At 40.9% G+C, this 21,689-nt stretch overlaps 1 protein-coding gene across 8 annotated transcripts in view; it reads left to right on the top strand.

Moving 5' to 3' along the window:
- ABTB2 (ankyrin repeat and BTB domain containing 2) overlaps nt 1-21,689 on the top strand; it is a 152,631-nt gene that overhangs the window by 80,416 nt on the left and 50,526 nt on the right. The gene's annotated exons all lie outside the window — the stretch shown is intronic.

Consider the following 21,689-nt stretch of genomic DNA (forward strand, 5'->3'; position numbering starts at 1 on the left):
AAAATAAAGCATTAATAAAGAGAGATTGGCATTCTCTGTGCCAAGGAGAGCAAGTCTGACCTCTCTTCTCCTACATGTTTGCTATGACAGAGAAACTAGTAATCGTGTGAAGCTGCAGAAAGTCAAAGTTACGGTTTCATAAGTAGTTCTGTTTTTTCATAATTTCACATACAAATTATCTCTTTCTGCTATAGTATGGCAAATGATCTTAATATTATTATTATTTATTGGAGTACTGCAAATGCAGAAATGAGGGCAAGGGCTGCCTCCTTCCCACTCCCTCAGCCCTTGCTTTCAGTGGTATGAGCCACAGCTGGTACCTCGGGTCTTTTGTTGTTTTGTTTGTGTTTGTTTTTTTTTTTTTAAATGGATAGCTATCTAGACTTTATATGTGGCAGGATAATCTGGTTGCAATGATAGGCTGTAAACCAAATTAATAATAAAAAAAAGTTATTTCAGGCTAGTTTATGTGGTGTGATTTATGGGTGTTCCAAAATCACTCTGCCTCCATAGTGCAGGATCAGACAGATGATGTCGAATAATAAAATGAACAAGGAATGTTTATTTTTTTAAAAAAATAGACTATGCAGCAGCAATTGCATTCTAGTTGGTCGGGAGAACGTATGAATGTTGAAAAGAGATTAAAGAGGCATTAGAGTGAGCCAAGATGCTACGCTTTTTAAAAGAGTGGGGAGGGGAAATTCATCCATTTCACAGTCTGGCTGTGAGCTTGCCAACCCTTAGTCATGGCCTTGTGAAAGGCAGTAGACAAGCTGAACTGACCATTTACTTGCCTTTTATTTTTGGAAGGAATTGGTTTGGAATTAAAGTAAAAATCAGTCTCTCTTACATGACGAAATAAGCCATTTTTCTTCAGCTATTATTTGAGAAAGGACAGCTCTGCCTGTCACAAACTTGGATGCAATTCAGACTTGCTGTGCCAGAGCTCCCCAAGGGGATGGAGCGGCAGGTCCCAACAGGGGTGATGTCATTAACATCAGACGAAGTTGCAGTTGCTCAGAACCAGGCAGGGAATGTGGAAAGCTGTGAGGAAAGAAATAACTTCCATTTAAAGATGAAAACTTAAGTCACGAACGAAGTAATGCAGAGAATAAGTGCCATTTCGGTAGGGATTGGTTCCATGCAAGAGGTGACGGTGGAGCCTGCGAGCGTAGCTCAGTTGTCTGAATTGCTGTTGGCACAGTCCAGTCAGGCGGTGGTGGGGAAAGGTCTTTTCCTCCACTATGAAGTTAAATGGATCACATGCCCCCACTGGAAGCTGTGTGGATTCCTTACTCATTGCAGAATTATGGTAAACTCTCCTCTCTGGAGCCTCTGCTCTCCAAGCACCACCAGGAATGTGTTTTCCTGCAGGCCACACTCTGACTCTTACTTCACCCACCTGTGGCCCTTCTTCCAGGGTGCTCATTGCCCTCTCCCTATTTTGCCTGGCTCATCTGGCATTTGAAAGCAGTATAAATCTGAAACACAAAAAGTCTTTGGTCAGAGAGCAGCTGTGCTGCAGAAATGAGCCTTACATGTAAAGAATATATTCTCCCATACTGAAAATACAAATATGTAATAAAAATGACCATATCGTTCCCCAGTTCCTAGGTGTGGAAAAGGAGGCATGGAGTAAAATGTCCCAAAGACCCTGAACAAAAGGCCCAACTGGAGAAAATAACCCAAGAAGTGTAATGCCCTGTGTCTCTGTCGGTAACAACATCCCTCTGTAGTCTACCTTGTGACAGACCAAGCCTTGTGCTCCTCTCTTGCTGCAAGACACAACGTTTCAAACAAAGTGAAGCTTTGTATAAAGCACAAAGTGAAGATGGCTGGTGAAGCTGTGTGTCTTTAAGTCTAACCACAACAGATTGATTTATATTTTTTTATGTATTTATTTTTCCTCTCTAGTCAGACACTGGCAATAAAGAGAATTTCCTATGTGTGTAACCAGTGATCTTATAAGTCATTTGCCTGCTCCCACTGGCATGCCCGGACTTGCCTTTCATCTCTGTTCAGTCTTTTAAAGGCCCAGGAAAGCACAGATAGATTTTAGCCTTATCTCATAATTTGTTGTAAACCAGCTTCTTTGCTGAATAATTGCTTTTGAAAATGTTTTCTATCAATATAAAAAGATTGCATTTTCATCAGCACACAAATGTTCCCACAAATGTAGAGGCAACGCTCAGCCCATGTGCTTATGTGGTGGATCTGGACAGAATGCTTCTGGCTGTTCCCTTGCTCTGCATAGGTTGAGAATTAGGGTTTTAATTGTGAATACCAGAAATCTGTAATTGCAGCAACACCTACCTTGCCATAGACAATGAACTGCTTGCTTTTTAGGTGAATACTTCTGTTGAAAAGGCTGCTACCTTTGTCATGACTGTCTTTTTCTGCTGAGGGTTGTCTTGCTGTTTGGCTTTTTGGTTTTGGTGTCGTTGTCAGGTCGTGTCCCCCCCCCCCCCCCCCCAAGTACTTTGGAAGAAATACAGAATTATGAAGTAGCCTTGCCTTGAGGCTGATAGATAGTATTATGTTTTATACAGAGCCTTATGTTTTATATAAAGTGGAAAACTAATGCTTGGTCTTTCATCTCAGTTGGGTCACGAATTTAGTGTTCACAACGATAGATTCTTGTCCCTGTGAAGACTAAGAGCTTTTGTCTGCCGTACCGCTTCCTTCCTCTGCATCTCAGAGCGTTTTCCAAGCATCTCTGAGGCATCATTAGTGGGAAGCAGCATTGTTAACTGTTTAACAGATGAGAAAACTGAGGGAAATGCCTTAGTCACATGATTTAGTAGCAGACTGGAATAAATTCAATATTTCTGCTGCTGAGTCCCATGAGCTATGTACTAAACCTACTGTTGCCTTTACAGCCTACTAAGTCTTTTCCCACTATAACCTCTGTTTCAGCACAGTCTTATGGTTTGTAATGCTGCCTCAAAATAGTTTTCCTTTTCTTCTGAGAATAGAGAAGTTTTTCTTCAAAATACCTACCCTCCCCCAGATTTTTACTTTTAATCATCCCCTGCTGAAAAACTCCACATCAATCTGATCTCAGCTTGTCCTTCCAGCGGGAGAGAGGGGTTTGCATAGGCCCCATCCAGAGCGGGGAATGTCAGCGCCTCTCTGGGTTATTTAAGATACATCTACGATGTAATAAATCTGATGTTGTCATTCTAATAGTACAATAACTTGGAAATGAAAGAAGTCAGCTGGGGGAATATGTGTGCACTGGAAAAATCATCCAGAATACTGTGCTGGAACAGGGGTTTGGATTTTGTTGTGGAAAAATCTTGGAAGCCGTTAGTCTGGTGCACAGAAGCAATGAAGCAAAACAGTGACGCTTGTTTAATGAAGGGAGAGAATATGAGAGATGGCAGACTTAATGCATCCGTTCCTTCTAGAGCCTTCTTCATTCTTTTTTTTTTTTTTTTTGTGGTGGTGCAGGTCTTGCTGGCACTATCCCTTAGGAGAAAGTGAACATAAAGAAAGCAAGCCAGAGGGTAACCAAAACAATACTGAAGTAGACTCTATCATTGGAATGATTTTTTTCTTTTTTTTTTTCCCCCCTCTTTTGTACCTCCCAGCTGAAGACACTGAATAAACTATATCCCTGTGGAAAATGCATTGAGCTTTTTAGGCTGTCAACCAGGTACATATACATACAGGTAATATGTTGCATAAAACCATTCGGTGGAGATGTATTTCACCTGGAGACTGTGCAGGTGCCTGGTGTTCACCAATAACTATACAAACAGGAAAAAAAATTATTGATAACCGCTTCTTTTCTCCCACCCTCTTCCCTGGAGCATGGCTGACTTCCAGAGCACTGGGGTTTCCTGCTCCACCACAGTACTGGGGAATGATGCTGGGCAAGGGCTTTGATGCCCCTGCCTCCATTTCTCTAGCTGAAAACCAGAGAGTGATATCGATCTCTCCTTTGTACGGGAGCTGAGGTAGCTGAAGAAAGGGGTTATGTAGGAATTGTTTAAAACTTCCACTCCAGTTGCTGACCTGCTTTAAAAGCAGGAAGGGCTAAGTTGATTCAAATACATAAATCAGTGTTCCTGCAGAGAGTGGTTTAGATCTGTTCATTACATCCCAGAAGAAAGGGTAGGAGGAATTTTTTGGCTTGTTTTTTCAGTCTGTTAGATGAGAAGAGATTCAGAGACACCTCTTCCTACTTAAGAAATGCAGAATTGGAAGCAGTTCCTGAATGTCCCAGTTAGACCTGAACATCAGAACTTTAACCATGTTTGAAAAAGGAGTTGATGATGATGTCTTCAGTGAAGCCTAAATCTGAACCAAAATTTGACAAATATTCTGTGTCTGTGTAGTGGGCCCACATGCTCTGTCACAGCCTTTCATGATGGTTTGAAATCCAGTCCTCAGGTTTCAGGCAATGTGCAGGTGTAGGTAAAAAACTATTTTCCTTCTCAGTGCTTGGTAGGGAGAAGAGAAATGCTAACATATTTAAAGTGGAATTCCTTTCATTATAAAATACAAACCCCAAAATTGGGAATAAAACTTGATGCAACAAATGCACTTTTATTTATAGAGCAGAGATTTGGCAGCAGAAATCAAAAAGACAACATAGCCTCTTTGAGATAGATGACCTCTGTTTGTCCTGTAAGATTTCCTGCGTTCTGCTTTTCATTAGCTATTTGCTTATGAGATTTATATACTATACAGATTAAAAAATATATGAACTATGGTACGATTCAGATCTAACGCAGACCTTAGGGATGATGTGATTGAGCTTATGAGAGCTGGACTTTTTGTGGTTTGATACAACACAGTTCTTAAGTCAATGTGTGAGATCACTTAATTGCAATCAGTGAAGGCACAACAGCTTCTATAATTATGGCTGAAATGCTCTGTCACGCGTACTTAGCAGTCGTATTTTTCCATCTGGGGATGCCCTTGGTATTCATGGAGGTGTTTAGTAGGGAGGAAACTTGCTGATAACTTGGAGGAGCCTCTTCATTCTGGGCAGATATTTATGATTTAACAAAAACTTGAGCTCAGATACTAAATGTTTTTTGGTTCAGTGGTGTATCCTGGAACTTCCCCTAGCCCAAAAGGATTAAAAGATGATTTATTCCCCCCGCCCCCCCACCTCAGAATGTTAGCTCTGGTGGGAGATTAATGGGAGATTACTGGAGCTGTTTAAGAGGATTCACCATTGTAAGAACTGAATATTCAGAAGCTGAACCTCATTTCAGGTCGTCTTTCATCAGAATGCTCCAGTCTGTATGGGGTGGGGAGAGGTGGAGAAGGTAGAAAAAGCCTTTCAGAAAAATCACTTTTACATTTTTCGTAAAGATCATCTTTACAAAGAGGTAACACGTTACCAGATAGGATTTGTATATAGGCAGAAAGAAATCTTAAAGAAAAAAATCTTGTACAGAGAGTGTCAACAAGTTTCATGGAAGCCTGTGTTCCCACGTCCTGACGTTTGGATTATACCAGGGAACAAAAGCTTGCATGTGTGAGCAGAGAATTTCCTACCTTTTCCTCAATTGCAGAAGTTTTTTTCTTTTTCTGTGATGTAACAGTAATGTTTGTACTTCTGCAGCATTTACCCAGAATTGCAACACGTTTTGAGATGACCAGTTAGTCAACACATCTGTGTTGAGTAATGTCAAGGGCGCTCAGAGATCACATTTTCCCTAAGTGCCCTGTAACAGCAGCCTTCAGGGCTGAATATGACAGCTGTTAAAAGTACACAGCAGCAACTTCACACAACAGTTTAGGCCAGGAAATGAAGAAAATTTTAAACTACATGTGTCACAAGTGAGTTAAAGCAGTTGGAAATACATTGTCCATGTTAAACCGTATCAGGACGTTTCATTAAAATTTCAGCTTTCAGAAAACAAGCGATGTGAGCTTGAACAGTTGTACCTCTGAGAATGTGGTATGCAAAGTCCCAGGTTAGGAAATAAATTAATGGTTCACAGTTGGGAAAAAGTAGCCTGTGGGTTATATCCAATTCTGTAGCATTCGTCTCCTCAGCAGGCATGGCCAGCCTGAGTCACAAGCATGAAAGCTCACTTGTCTGCACAATTACGTGAAAGTTTTGACTTTCATTTGAGAATGATGGTACAAGAATAGGCTTCAGATAGTGTGTCAGCCCCTGAGGACACAATAGGAACATCTGCCTAGCTGAAGAGGGTCTGAAATGATCACTCTCTTCTAAGCTTTGTAGGCCAACAGTAAGACCCTCAGAGCATCGTCAGCGCACTTTGGTGGTGGTATCGGACTACCTGTGGCAGCCAAGCCTCCTGTCTGGTCAGTAGATGCACAAGTACTGTGGCAATGAGCACAGACTCCTCTATGCTTCCCACCTCTCTGTGACCATTTTTGTGCAGAAGGAGAGAGGGAGCGATCCAGAACAGGCCAGGGCTTTAATGAGCCACAGCACTGGACAGTGCTTTGGGCTTGCTAAACGTACTAGTCCATCCCTGACTTCTTGGCATTCCCCAGATTAGTTCGTAATAACAGCCAAACGTTTTCTATGTCTGCGGGAGAGTAGTTTTCCTTTCTTAATTGGTAGGACAGCAGTGCTGTGTGTGGGCAGCTACTGATTTTTGTTTTCCTTTCACCCCAGCAGTGGCTGTGTTTCCTTTTTCCAGGAAACACTGCCTTTGAATTACCTTGTTTAATGTATAAGAAAGTTCTTTTAGATACTTCAAGATAAAAGGCATCCGTAACACTGCTTCAGAATTAATGATGTCATGCCAGCTCCATCAGAGAGTTTATGAGTCTTGGCTTCTTAGACTCTCATAAAATAGGTAATTTATCAGTTGTGCTAAATGAGAGAAATCACCCTCCAGCTGAAGTCGGGAACATGCATGCTTTGATTGCGTTGGTGGAGGAAAAGAACATTATTAGACAAGCTGTCATATTGTAACCAGATCAGCACAATATTTTGTTTTGCAGTGAAATTGTCTAAATATTGAAAAAGTGTTCTCTAATTGTGATCTTTAAAATATTTAAGCATCAACTGACCTTTATGCATGTGGTGTGTTTTCCTTTTTTAAACACAGCACCACACACAGAATTCCATGGCACACTGGTGCTATACTTAAGTCTGACTTGTCATCAGCACCAATAGTTCTATGGCTTTTGGACTGAAGCTACCTTGCATTCATCCATCTTTAAGCACAAACCAAGAAAGCTTTCATCTGCAAATTCTGGAAGTGTAAGAGATACTCACTGTTTGAAGAATCTTAAGATGTTTTAAAAACGAACAAACAAACAAACGCTGCTCTCCCTCCAAAAAAAACCCCAAAAGCAAAGGCAAACAAACAGAAAACAAATAAACATAAAACTAACCTGAGGAGTAAAAAGAAGAAATGTCTTTATTTCTGGTTACAGGTAGTAAGTTTAGATGCAGAGACATGGACTTGCCCGTGGTCCCTAGCAGAGCTAGGGAGAGAACCCAGACCTCCTGCAAAACCATTTCTCCCTGCCTGTTGTACCAAGCAACTTGCTAATTTGAGAGTGATACTGTTCCAGTTCTCAGGCTATCTAGGCTGATGTAATATTTTTGGCTACAATCAGGTGGATCATAATAAATTTTCTGGAACCATTTCCAGTTCTCTGTTTCTTTTCTTATAAACAACTTCTTGCACTTGGCAAATGCAATTTGTCTCAGAATGCCAAAACTGTGGATAAGTTTTCTACTAATTTTACTATTTTCTCTAAAAGCAGAAGAGATAAATTTAAGGACTCAATTTATGATTTTCAGTATTTCAGCAGTTTCTATTATTTCTATAAGGCCTGGTGACAATATAAGGTTATGACTTTTGACAGCTTAAACTAAACTAGATTGGAGTTACTGCAGTCTCATCTATCCCTTTTGCCCCCAAACATGTTCCCACTGCTCCTTTTATACCTGCACTTGCATTTATGTGTTTATACAGTGCTTATGCTGAGGCAAGGAATTGATGTGACTAAAGCTAAGCCTATGGAGAGAGAGAGAGAGAGGGATAACAAAAAAAAAAAAAAAAAAAAGAGAGAGATCCCTCTGTTTCCTGAAGCATCTTATGATATAACTGCACAAATGCCAATTCTGACAAAAACAGAGGCCTTGAACATGAAGCTCGGGGTCAAAGCAGAGAGGCAGGAGCACAGCTGCTCTGATATTGGAGGTAGTTCAGTGGAAGTTGAAAACAATGTAGGTGGTAATGAGAACCAAGCCTTCAGCTCATTTTTAATGCCCCGGGTCTCTTTGAGATACTACCTCTTATCTGTGTCAGTCTGCCTGGACCGGGTAATGTGGAGATGTATGGGTACAATCTGGCCTGAAGCATGTTACGATGACGATTTTTCATCAGGTCAGGTCTATAGAGAGGGTGAAAGGTGATTCAGTCTCCAGACAAAAACAACAGGTTAGATGAGTGTCAGTCACCTGTGGGGTAGCTGTGATTTGAGTGTCCCATGCCTTTTGTGGGCACTGCAGATCCTGAGCTGGCTGTCAGAACTGCCGAGGGATAAAAAGCTTGTTTTTACTGACTCGAATGTCCAGGCACCTCATCTAAGACATAACACAGAGGCTCACATTGCAAACACAAACACAGGAGAAACATTGCTCTCTTCCCTTTTTTTTTGACAATGTTGGACAAGTAATAGACAACTCTTTTGCATCTGGGAAATGAGAATAGTAGAGGCTGCAGTAGCTGTAGGTCTTTGATGTATTTCCAGCTCTCAAAAGCTGCAGCTTTTGCCACCTGTCAGTGACACAATGGATTTTTAAACACTATATAATATACCTCTAGCTACTGCATATGGCCAAATCTGAGAGGTTTGGGCTTGATGCCCGCTGAAGTTTTCTCTGTGCATACCAATTCTTTGGCTATCTTCTGTTTTTGGTAAAACTGCAGTTGCTATTTGATCCAAATAAAAATCTGCTTTTTTTGCTGCTGGCTTTGTATAGTTTTATACTCTGGTAACATCCCCAGGTACTGAGAAAGCTTTTCTGCCCACTCCTTGGCTAGGTAAGTACTGTCCATGGCCTGCTGCTTTACTGGTAAAAATGGGATTATAGGGAGAAACTCGAAGAGGCAGTGGAAGAAATCTCTGTCTAGAGAGAGCTTGGTGGATGCTGTAGTGACATTCCTCAAGGTGAGATGAAGGAGAGGGATTGCTTACACCTGAGTGAGACACCCAGCAAAACACAAATAGGGTAATACTGCAGCAGGAGATCAAGATTCCTACTGGCTTTACACAGCACGGAGATTTCCACATTAGTTGCTGTCAGCCTGGAGACCCCTTGACATTATTAGGTCAAAGAAAGGTGCTAATCCATCACAGAAAATGGCTCAGCACTTGATTTATATTCATTTATCTTTGCTCTGCACAAATGCTTTGTTCCTTATCCTCCTTTGAATCAGGCCAGGCTAATATATTGGCATCTCAATCATCATTTGGCTCCTACTGAGATGAAGAAGCTGTGGTCAGGCCTGCAGGGCCGTAACGGTAAATCAGTGATTTATTAGTAAGAATAGGGCAGGAAGGTGAAGAGGATCTTGAAGGAAAAAGGTAGGTAGGAGACTAGCATTTTTCTGTTTGTGTTTGTCTGATAATTCTGCCCGAAGAACTCTAAAACAGCAAACCCAAAACAAAACCCAGGTATCTTCAGGTTTCAAAGCACAGTATTGAAAAATGATTCCTTTAGCTTTGTATCTTGTTATGGTGATCTTGAAATTAGCCCGCAAAGGTACCTGTGGAAACAGAATGGCTTTGCCCAGATAGCTACAGTGGGTATCAGGTTCCATCGGTATTATGAGGAGGCACGTCCAGCTCTGCTGGATCGCCCTTTGTCTATTGTGTCACTTTTCAGGGAATGAGGTGAGGGGAAGGGAGACAAATGATGTCGGGGGTTAAAGGATATAGGGCGTTATAAGTTCCTCAAGACCCTGAAAATTTTTAGGAAAAATAAAACATTTCCAAGATAAGAAAGCAGAAGCGGCTCTTACTTATTGAACTGTTTTCCAGCATTCTCCCATTCTTTCACTAATTCCTTCATCAGGAAATTTTTGGGTTTTTTTTCCCTGTTCCTTTCCCACCTTCCTTCTTCCATGCGTATCTATTTCCAGCCTCTATGAGCCTCCCGTGTACTCCTTTCCCTTCCCTATTACTGTTGTATTTCTTTGGTGGAAAAAGATGTGTCTAAAGCAAAATTTCAACTCCAAATAAGTCTCTGCTGTGGAGCACCTGGGTTTCAGATCCGAGTGATATGTCCTATCTCCTGTTCCAATCTTTACTCCTATTTGCATTTTGAAATTCCCTAAATGAAACTGCAGTGCCGTCTAGTTTTAGCTTTTCCCAGCTTGTCCTGTTTTAACAGAACAGTCTCTTATTCGAACTGTTGCTTCAATAATTTAGTGAAAGGAACGGAGTGCTGTTTGAGGAAAAAGTATTCTTAGATAGTTGAGCCTCCCCAAATCTGTATCTGCCATGGTTCTAGCTTCTGCTTTCCTCCAGGACAAATTTAAAAAGCCTTCTAAGACATTTTTTCTTGGCGATAGTCAAAGCTATTAATGTTACTGGGATATAGTGGTTGCATACAAACAGCTGGATCTGAAAAGTGATTACTTATGTGGTATGGGATTATTTCTGTGGTATGGACCTTTGCATTTCAAGTACTTCCATGCTGTGCATCTCTGCTACGCAGCAGTGGAGGTGCTGCACGTTACCGTCAGAGAGCAAATCGCAATGTAGAGCAACATAGTCTGGGTTCAGCAGGGAACCAACAAAATGAAACATATTAATTTTATCTTATAGCCTAATGACTACAGAAGTTTTATAGGCAGAGCTAATGCTATGATAATTTAAAAAAAAAAAAAAGTTTTTCCAGCTATGTTATTTTTTGTCAATGAAAGGATCTTCCTCTGAGAGCTAGTTTTCCACTATTTTCCTAAGAATTATAGGAAGATTCCCTCTAATCTTAATCTTCATCACCAGCGTGTGAGATGCTGCCATAGGAATATATTCACATTTAGGAGCAGGCTTGTTGATTGCTAGAAATGGGTGCTAACTGAAAAGGGAGAGAGGATTGCAAAATGGTAAATAGCTGCCTGCTTTTTTGTTTGCAGTCAGTTTCCTTCCTTCCTCAGGTCATCTTCCTTAGTAAGCAGGTTGCCATGGTCCTGCTGTTTGAATAGCCTCTGACTTTGACGTGGGCAAGAAGAAAATTATTTTGGTTCTTTCTCTGGTAGAAATGGTGGGCACAAAATCACGACATTATTTTTGCTTATTGTCCGTGAGAACAACTACTTTGGTATTTCGAGTGCTGGCAGTGCTCTTGCCAAAGCTGTTCTGGCACATGTGTAGCTCAGGGTGAGCAGACAGTATTGTCCCTGTGTTTGCACAGTTTGTAAAGCAACCAGAACCTATCTTGCTCTAAAAAATGCTTTCCTTTTTATTTCTGCCATAAGGCATTTTTCCCCATTTTTTTCATCATCTCACCTGAAGGAAGTCACCTCTACAAATAATTATAATCCAAGTGTCAGGAAAATAGTTGTGTGCTATGAAATGCTGTAAGTGGAAACTCGTGTGCAAGAAAGCTTTAAGAAGCTTTTTGCACACTGGCAAAATCACTTTGGTTGAATCCATTACAGATATAGTGCATGGGTGTAATAAAGATACCAAAATGTATTTTCCCTGTTTAAAAGAAAAATAAAACCACAAGATTGAGATTCTAATTTTCATCCTCTACACAGATGCCATGTTAAAAACTGAAACGTGTGTGTGGTAGTGTTTCCAGATTCTTCAAAGAACCATGCCAATCCACTCTGAGCACTGTAAACACTGCTGCTTTTTATGCTTATGCAAAAAAGATGCTGTTCTAGAATAAAAATATAAGCAACCTAGTTTTTCTTCCGAGCTATTTAGAGTTATAAAACAATGCTGGGGATCCATTACTCTGAGTGGTTTCCTGACTAAGTATTTAGATCTTAATGTAAATGTCTATAAATAATATAGTGGCAACAGCATTCTTTTGAAAACCAGATTCAAAGAGGTACTGTTTGAAAAGCGAATACTTGCTTGGGGCAGTTATATTTAGGGCTCTAATGGAAGTGTACAAGTTATGCCTTTTTATACAAACTATAAATGGCTACAACCAAGAGACTTAGACTTTGAAATGCGTTTGGCATTGAGAGAGACAGGCCAGAGCCTTGCAGTGGAGCTGTTTGGTTTTTTCTGCTTTACAAATATTGCCAAATTCTGATGGTGTTCCTACCCCTAAAGGGTACATTCAAAAATAGATACTGTATCTACTCTTGCTTGTAACTTGAAAGGCTGAATCCTGGAAAGAGTACAAGCATGATGATGATGAGTAGGTGATGGGGAAGGATAAGGAAGAAGAATGCAGATGCTGAAGTAGAGAGTAAAATAGGTGCTAGAAGCCAGAGCAAGTGGCATGCATCATGGAAGAAAGCTAAGCATGAATGTAGATGGTGTGAGATGGTCCTTTAGTACCACACATGATGTGAGAAATAGGCTAAGGTGTTGCAAAACTAGAGGGCAAAATTCAGCAGTTGGTGAATAAGTGGAATTCCTCAACTCCACTTCTGAGTCTTTAAACAAATTGGTCATTGTTGAAAAGCTCTCCAGGATGCTTTGATGCAAGGAAACAGAAAGTTGCAAAATGCTATCATTAGTAAGAAAATGATTTGCTGTATCTGGGGGGGGGGGGGGAATGCCAAATACTTCCAAGTGTTCGTTTGAGGAAATAAAAATTAAAAGAGGAGCAGCTTCTGTTCTGAGATAGAATTATTGCTGGTCTTTAGCTCTGTCAAAATACTCCTAGAGAGTAAACCCTGTCTAATGGTGCACGTCAGACACAAACATTGTTATCTGTATGGTGGAGGTTTGTGTTTATACTTGTCCCAAAAACTTGCGCTCACTAAAGCCAATATTGGGGTCCAAGCAGTTTTGGGGTAAGAATGATAAAGCTGGTGATTTCATGAACTACTCATGTACGTAAATGCTGGTGTGAGCAATTTACTGTAGCTATGCTGACAGCAATATTGGAGGTTAAACTCCAGGTATCAAATCTACAATATACTGTTTTTTTTTCTTGTGAACTACCCAGGATACACCCACCCAAAGGTTTGTGTTGTCTGGCTGGTGACTCAAAACCTGAATCATTTTCGTCTGCAGGCATGGTATGCATGTGATCATCCTAGCAAGACTCCAAACCTTGCTCTTTTGAGGTCAGACTTTATGGTCTCAGGACTGTGCTGTGTTTCACTTAGATAAAATTTCAATTCTATATTGAGTGACAGGTGCGTATTTCACCCTGACAAAATGAAAACTGTGTAGCTGTGCATCAGAGGGCCAGTGTTGCTGACAATCCTAGTCATGTAAAAAGCCAGACCCGTCCTTTAGGAGCAGTACTTTGGTTACTAGTTGTTGAGTTCCTATTTCCTCATGGCTTTTTTAAAATAAGCATAGAATAAACAGCTTTTGCAATGCTCTGATATTTTAAGTCATTAATGGATGTAATTGCAGTCTTGATGTTTATTATTAAGTGACCGCCGTTTCTAAAATTTTATTTTAATGGCTTGTTTACTACAGCCCAGAGAGTCTAACGAGGGTGGATTTTATCAGGCCAAGGGCTCACCTGTATAAAGAAGTTTATGGGCAGGGTCATGTAGAGTAAGCTCTTTCAAAAGATTACTCTGGGATAGCTGAGAAGAGATTACATGGAATTATTCTGGAGTACGGCCCTGGTCAGCTTCTCCATCTCGATGTTCACTAAGAAAAGGAACTGGGAGTGACAGAGGATATAAATTTACTATCTTCTTTGTGTTTGGCAAGCATACAGATCATGGGATGTATAAATAGAAGAATTGAAAGCAAGTAAAGAGAGGTCATTATGGCATGTACAAAGAGCTTAGTCAGACCACATCTGGAGAACTGGGCATGAGTCAAAGACCATATTTGAGGAAGGACAGTGAACAATAAGGGCTGGATCAGAAGAGGGTATTGTAGAGGGTATGAGGGCTCTAACTGGTGCCTGCAGTTTTGTTAGGCTTATGCCGCAGTCCCACTGGTACTTCAAATGAAGCTGGGTTGACTGTGAAAGCATCTAAATTGGAGACTTCTAAAGAATTCCAAAGGAATGGAGAAAGTGATATAAACCGTTTCTCCCTAAGCTTTCTTATCTCCACAGTAATGCTACTAAAGGATTCAGTGTTTCTAGAGTTGTCATTGCTTACCTGTTGTACCTCTGTCTTTTTTTTTTTTTTTTTTAAATAAGGGTGCATTTTTAGATTTCATATTTTTTTTTCTTGTGTGTGTATATATATTGTTTCTTCTTTATGATTTCTTACGGTATTTTTGCTATATTTGTCAGAATAACTGTCCCAATATTGTATCCACATTAGAATATCTACAAGGCTTAAATCCATTTTGCCTTAACCCTCTCAGCTGGGTAAAGCTTCTCTTCATGTACCATAAGCTGCATTGGGGTGGAATTATTGTACATGGTCACAATATTGTCTCCTTTCATCTCAGAAGCAGCTGTGTCTGAGAGCTTTGGGATGGCTGAAGGTAAAAGGGCTATGTAAATCAAAGATGGACTGTTGCTAAGGGACAAAAAATGTACTATTGACACATGCAGGAAATGGGGACACTGCTGAGATGTTGAGTAGCATGAAGGAGTAAGATGAGACTAAGAAATGAAGCAAGAATGCTGCTTCTGTCAGACTACCCTTAACAGGAATGAAGCAATATCCCCATTTTCCAGATAAGTGAGATTGAGTAAACTGGTTGGGCGTTACAGAACTAGTTAACACTAAGTTAATGCCTGTTGGACCACAGTCGTTTTTTGGCACAGGATTCTGATTTTGTATTTTTTTTGCAGTGTTCATAATCTATTTATACCACGCCCCATAAAACTTTCTGTCTGTTTTTTCACTGATATTTATAGCCTGGTATGGAGTTTTCTCTTTAATGCGCCTTACTGGATCCTGAAAATATGAGTCCTAGAAACATAGGTAGTCTTATCTTTCAGCCTAAGATTACAGTCTAGTGTGGGTCTTCACCTTTCCTCAGACCCTGTGTAGAAGATCCAGTGTCTGGAAAAGCCACATGCAAAATTGTGATGGATCAGCCTAGTTTTAGGGATATACTTGTTGACATGCTAGTATGTGTGCTCCTTTTCAAAAGTAGTTGTAGTCATCGTACTAGAAAGCATTTACAGTTTATATTTACAGATCATATTCTCAAAGGTCTTTTATTATGACACATAAAATAGGTAGCGTCATTCTACAAACCTAGACTAAAGCCTCACAATCTTGCCATTTATTTCAAATCTCTGGATCGAAGTTGAGAGAGCAATGACTCCGTGTTGGCCAGTTTCATACAGGCAAGGTCTCATGGCACGGAGACTCTGAACTGGGAGATTTGGACTTTGTAAAGAGCTGGTTCTGATGCATGAGCTTAGTAGTTGCTGCTTCTCCTTCTGTCTCTGCTTTTCCATGTAAGAAATGGAAATGAGGACAATCACCATCTCATAAAAGCACTGATACCTTTTATCCTGCAAAGTATGCTGCTGCTGCTAAAGATAAAATTTGCTATGTTTTTTGGCAGTCATTAAAACATAAGCCAAGGATATGTTCCCTTGAGCTTATGTTCAATTAAGTACTTGGGGCCAAGCCAGGTTAGTGGTTGTCCAGAAGACCACAGGGATATGGAAGTGGGATTAATGACTTAATAAATACTGACTTGGTACTAAACCAAGGCCTTTCTTCTACATTTATAATCATTCGCAATCCTGTATATCACAGCCGGATTCAAATATAATAGTTCTTATAGATACTTCCTACCTTCTCCTCTCCGAGTTCCAGCACAATTCCACCATTTTCATAGCAAAAGTGAGGCAAAGTATGTTGAACACTTCCAAGTGCGGGATGAAGACAGGGCACAGTTAGTTCCCTAGGAGTAAGGAGGCGTTTATGTATTTGTGGTGACTGTCAAGTAACCTTCTGCTCTTTCTGTGGCAATGCCTACAGAAGGGTGGTGGTACAGGTCACGTTGCGCTGCAGAAGCTGTGAGCTCCGCTGCTTCTGGAGCCCGAGTTGCTGCAGTGACTTGGACCCCAGAAAAGGACTAGTGAACTTTGAGAGTGCTTTAAAACTCTATTTTGAGGTATTTTGATACTTCTAGTCAAGCAATGCCTCTTGACATTGAGCTACATGAATGACCGGACTGCACGCTTTAAGACAGCACATCTCTGATAACGTTCCTGGAGTCCAGGCCATCTGCATCTTGTTAATTTGAAGGGGATGTTGTCTCTATGAGTAGTTACAGCAAGACCAGGGAGCCCACGTGAGGGCTGTGTGAATCACAGGTCTGTCCAGGAGTGTCTAATTAGGACAGCAGCTCTTTGATGGAGAGATCCAGTTGAGCACTTGCAGAAAACTCAAGGATCTTCTGTCTCTGCTTGAAGCTTCTCCCTCTTCTGCTTTTCCTCCTGGTTTCAATTATAGTATTACTGTTTAATGTGGATGCAGATACAAGCAACTGTGTTTGATTTTTCTTACTGCTGACAGAGACAAACTGAAAGAGATGCCTGCCTGCTTTATAGCAGAAGCCACATTATTTTTCTATATGTTAGCAATTATATGCATTGTTTCTTGATCACAAGTCTTTCTCACAATCTATAGCATGACTGTAGTTGATTATAGAGCCTGATGTGTTTAGATTTGAGTGAGTTATATCAGGAACACTTTTGTTGCCTGTTTTTTTTGTGGGGTGGGGAGCGTTTGTTTATATTCTGTCAAAATGATTCTGTCTCATTTTATAAAATAGAGGAGAGGTGAGCTTTTCTAGCAGTGGTAGTTTGGCAAGAAGAAAATAGAGCTCCAGGAATTGGAATTAATTCTAGGTGGTGGTCTGTCCTCTGAATTGATTGGCAAGAGGGAACTGCGTGGCATTATGTTGCTTGGTAGAATGGGAAACAAAAACCAAGGAGAGCCTTGAATGCTCCTTGCCATGAAGAATTACAGGACTTTGTGCAAGGTGTCAGCTATCCCGATGTCACGGCCAAATTCCAGTGTGGGAACTGCAATTGCAATTGGGTGAGGTTTTTACCGGGTCCATTGAAATTGGTGGGATTTGGCTGTTCACTGCAGCGTAGTCAGGTCATCACCAGCAGCCTTCAAAATTTTGGCCTTCCAAGTCACAGCTCAGCTCACTGGGATCAGCTATCGTTCTCACCTCGCAGAATGTTTCTTACAGAATTTATCGCAAGCCAAACATTGCAAAAGTACACTGATGCTGGAGACCAAGACCGCTTTTTCTTACTTGGGTTCCTAATACATTTTTCTAGCATATTCACAGCAGTTCTGATTTCACATATGTGGCTTTTTGCAGTATTATGGGCTTTTAGAACAATTTCTAACGTATAAACATGATCCTGAATTTTCCGAGGGCTTTAATTTCTGGTTGGTTTTGCCAAATAATTTGTATTATGATGGTGTTCAGTAATGATTGCCGCTGTTTTAGGTGCAGTGCAAGCACAATACACAGAGAGAATCCTTGCCCGTAGAACCTGTTTTTATTCTGGCCAAAGGGAGAAATCAATACACATTTTATTGTCTCTCAGACTTTACTATTTTTTCCCCTGTGTCAGTAGTTTATGGTGTATACCTCTGTCCTAATTATACTCCTGATTCTTTGCCTAACCTGTCATGAATAAAGCCAGTGCATTTCTGAAATAAGGGAGTTGATACCCTGGGCAATTTCCATGAGGAATCCCAGACACCAGAATTTGAGTGCTTTCCAGACAAGTCTCTTTGGCCCTTTCCCACTTGTGAGTAGCCCCATCTTAACCTCCAGACATCATGTAAGTGTTTGAAAGTCATCGAATGACTGATGAGTTAATCACTAGGAAGTTGTCCCCCAACATGAAGAATTTAGATTAAAATGGAGAAAGCACAGAGAAAATCATTACAGCAAGGTAAAAATGATGGCTAGTCCTTTTTCATGAATGCAACATGCAAACAGCATGAAGTGTGAAGATAACACGGATACTTTAAAAATTATTTGAAATAAGGTTTTTAAACATTCAAATCTTAAAATAAAATTCAGGTAAAAGTCTGCATTTGTTTGTATCTTGATATCAAAAGAGCAGAACTTGATGCCAGCCTCTAAATTATGACAGGACATTCAGAGATGGACCCAGGGCTCCTTACAGAAATTGCCTTGCTTGAGGACTGGACCGATTGCCCAGCTTGGGGAAACTGCGTGGAGTTTTGCACAGCCCTGCTCGAGGGAGCAACCACGTTATAGCCAAAGCTCTCGGCAGAACTGCTGCACCTCTTAAAGTAGAAAAGATGTCCAAGAGTGTGAACAGACTTTTCCCTGGACCTAGCTCCGACTGTGGAAACATTTTCAGTTGCTATTAAATAGCATAAAATTACAGACAACAATTTCAAAATCTTTAGGCAAACAAAAAAATTTGAGTTTAAGGAACTGCCTAACTGGAATTTCACCCAGTCGTGACTGCCTTTTAAGATCATTGGCAGCAGAAGCCTGTGAACAGGTTTTGTATATTAACTGAGGTAGAATAAATACGCCTTTATTTCCAGCTGCTATTTCAAAGGCTATGGAAATATCAGAAACAAATTGTTAGCCAGCTGTGCCTTAATCGCAGTGCTACAAACGTGCTTTCAATCGGGCTGCTACAGGGTGTTGCCTCATGCCATTCTAGAGAGGTGACTTCTTAGATCCTTGTGCCCTTGAGGTTTGATCTAAGCCATGCTCAAATTAATAGACTCTCACTAACTTCACCTGGGCTTGGATCCCATACTTAAAATCTTGGTTAATAAAAAAAAAAAATAAATTGTGACCAGAATGCCAGGGATGTGTAGGAAACACAACATAGCCCACATCAGAGAAAATATCGTAAGAACAGTGGTGTGCATGCCTAAATGGTTCATTCCTGCACAGTAATTACGTGCTGTTTCACATTGTTGTTTTGTGGGGAAAACACGTTCTTGAACGTCATGAAATAAATCGGCAGTTTTAACATGATTTCAAACAGAGAGTGTTTTGACATGAATTGATTTATTTCAATTACAGTTTTGCTTATTTAGCTAGCCGTGATTAAAACCAGTGTTGCCACAAATATAAAAATACAGAAATGTGAATGCCAGCTAGAAATAAAATTGCCCCTATGGTTTATACCGTTATAACACCTTTGACTGTAAATGTCTTGATTTGGGTGGGAGGAGAGCCGGTACCACCATTTGGGGTACAAGCAGTCATGACAATGCAGTTGTCTCTGTTATCAAACCACGTTTTTTTAATTGGTATTAAAGATTAAGTCCTGTTCCTAATTATAATACCAGTGGGCAAAGCTTGGCTGCAGATGTCCTCGTGCCTGAATTTCTGGTCTGAGGTGCAAAGATGATGCTTTTCCAACTCCGTGCAGTTACTGAAAACGTATTGGAGAGGAAATCCTGATTAGTGTGCTGCAAGACGTAGTAGTTGTGGGGTACGTTTGTACTTTGTTGCCCATTCGGTCACTGCTCTCAGTCTCTCTCCGAAGCAGTGTCGAGAGGTGCGTGTTCTCATTCCCAGGCCTGCTCGTACCTATCGAGACCTGCCAGACGTGAGGAGCCTTTGTGAAATCTTATGTAACAAGGGCCTGATTCATGCACCGTCGCCATCCCAGGGAAAATCCCCAGTGGCATCATTGGGCTTTGGCACGTGGCCACAGTCTCGGTAACTTCCTTATTTCTCTCTGGTATGTTGGGGATATTCCTCAGCTGTACCAAGGCAGATGAGAACATAAATCTTGTCCACAACTATCTTGTATGAGTAATTTTTCCAAAAGTAAATAAATCATCCCTGTTTCCTCTTACCCACAGCACCTGGCAAGCTGTTAACTGAAAAACTGAGAAAATGTTGTTTCATTTGTGAGCCAACTTAAATCATGCTACAAATCTTTATTTTTAATTCCCTGTTAGAAAACAGAACCAACTGAAATTGGCTGGCAGAGAAAATGTGCTCCTTTTTTTTTCCCCTCTCCCTGGCTTAGTAATGTAACTGCCAGTTTCTGTTTTCGCCTCTGTAGAATTATATGCCTCTATTTGAAACTTTTGACAAATCAGTCTATTTTCATTCTCCCTCTGCCATAAATTCAATCCATATGTCTTAAAACATCCTTTCATAGCTTTAACATGGAAAAGGAAGTGGCTCAGGCTCTGTATAGGAGGCTGCAGTGCATTTAAAGCAAGCTTTTTCTAGTTTGCATGCATCGCTTCTGTTAGCTCTTAAAGCTTCAACTTCCTAATTATTCAGGTTACAGAGGGCATTGGCAGAGTTTTCCCCATTAACTAAGTCATGTACAGTGAAGAAGCACAACAGGATAAATCATTCCCTTATCCTCAAAACATCCAGGAAGTTTTTGATGCAGCCTTTGGCTTTACCACCAAGCAGGATGCAAAGAGGATGTGAAAAGGGTTAGGAGAGATCAATTCGGCATAAAATTTCAAAAGAAAACATCAAGACAAAGAAACAAAGCTCTTGCACAATGCGCTGCCGTTCAGCTGGCAGGGTTGTGTTTGACAAGAATACACGACACCTACGTGACAGGAGGTCACTGCAATAGGAGTAAAGTATCTCCACATCTAAGATTGAACCGGGGTCAGAAGGTGAGGGTGGGAAGGAAACGTGGGTCTAAGCTGAAATATAGTGGTATGGCTATGCATGGATCAAAGGTGAAAAATCAAAAATACAGGATGCAGCAGGGTAAGAACGCAGGCAGTTGTGGCTGTAAGTGTTTTTGTCTGAAATGATGGAAAATTTGGGCTCAGGTATGCTACTGGAATTGCAGAATAGATCCATAATTAAAAATACGGTAGCAGCTGAACACAACTGAAACTATTGTAGCAACAAGGGTACAGGAACACTGGCTGAGTGGACTGAAAAGGCATTTAAGAGTCCTCCTGCGCTGTGGATGAAGTGTCTGGCCGTGTTCCATCAGGTCCACTCTCCCACCCCAACCTCAGTCACGTGTCCGTGCTCCCCACCTCATGTCGACTCTAGAGATCCCATTCCCACCCTTCCTTCTGTGCCACGCAGAGCAATCACGCGGCTAAAGGGCGACAAAATTCAGCTCGCTAATTTGTAGACAAACTGTTCAACTAATGGATTTCTGGGAGGAAAGCAGGGAAGGCAATTTTTTTTTTTTTTTATCTCTCTGTTGCACTGACTTGCATTGTGGCTGCAGATCTCCCATGCTTGACCAAAGATAACGGGTGAAAAAGATGATGGGGGGGAGGTGAATGACTGCCCCTTTTAGAGACCTTTTTTGTAGCACCCTCAGTCTTTGCTATTCCTAGGCAATTCACCTAAATGTCTCTAATTTGCCAACACTGCAAATGAGTTGTAGGGTTATGTGCAGTGTGGGCTGGGGTCCCAATAGCAACTACACAAACCTGCTTGCAGATCTATTGTTCTGTTCAGTTACTGTGTGTTAATGCTCACGTGTGCAAGAAGATAAAATAGAAGGAGTGCGTGTGGTGAATGCATGTGTGCAATGTAATTATCTCTCTAATCTTTCTCTTGTAGAGGGGTCATTTATGGAGATGAAAATATAATCAACCTCAAAGCTTGTGGGCGTAGTCTGGCATATCCAAAGGTTCACACATGTA

This window comes from Grus americana, chromosome 5, assembly GCF_028858705.1.
Source record: "Grus americana isolate bGruAme1 chromosome 5, bGruAme1.mat, whole genome shotgun sequence".
Taxonomy (NCBI): Eukaryota; Metazoa; Chordata; class Aves; order Gruiformes; family Gruidae; genus Grus; species Grus americana.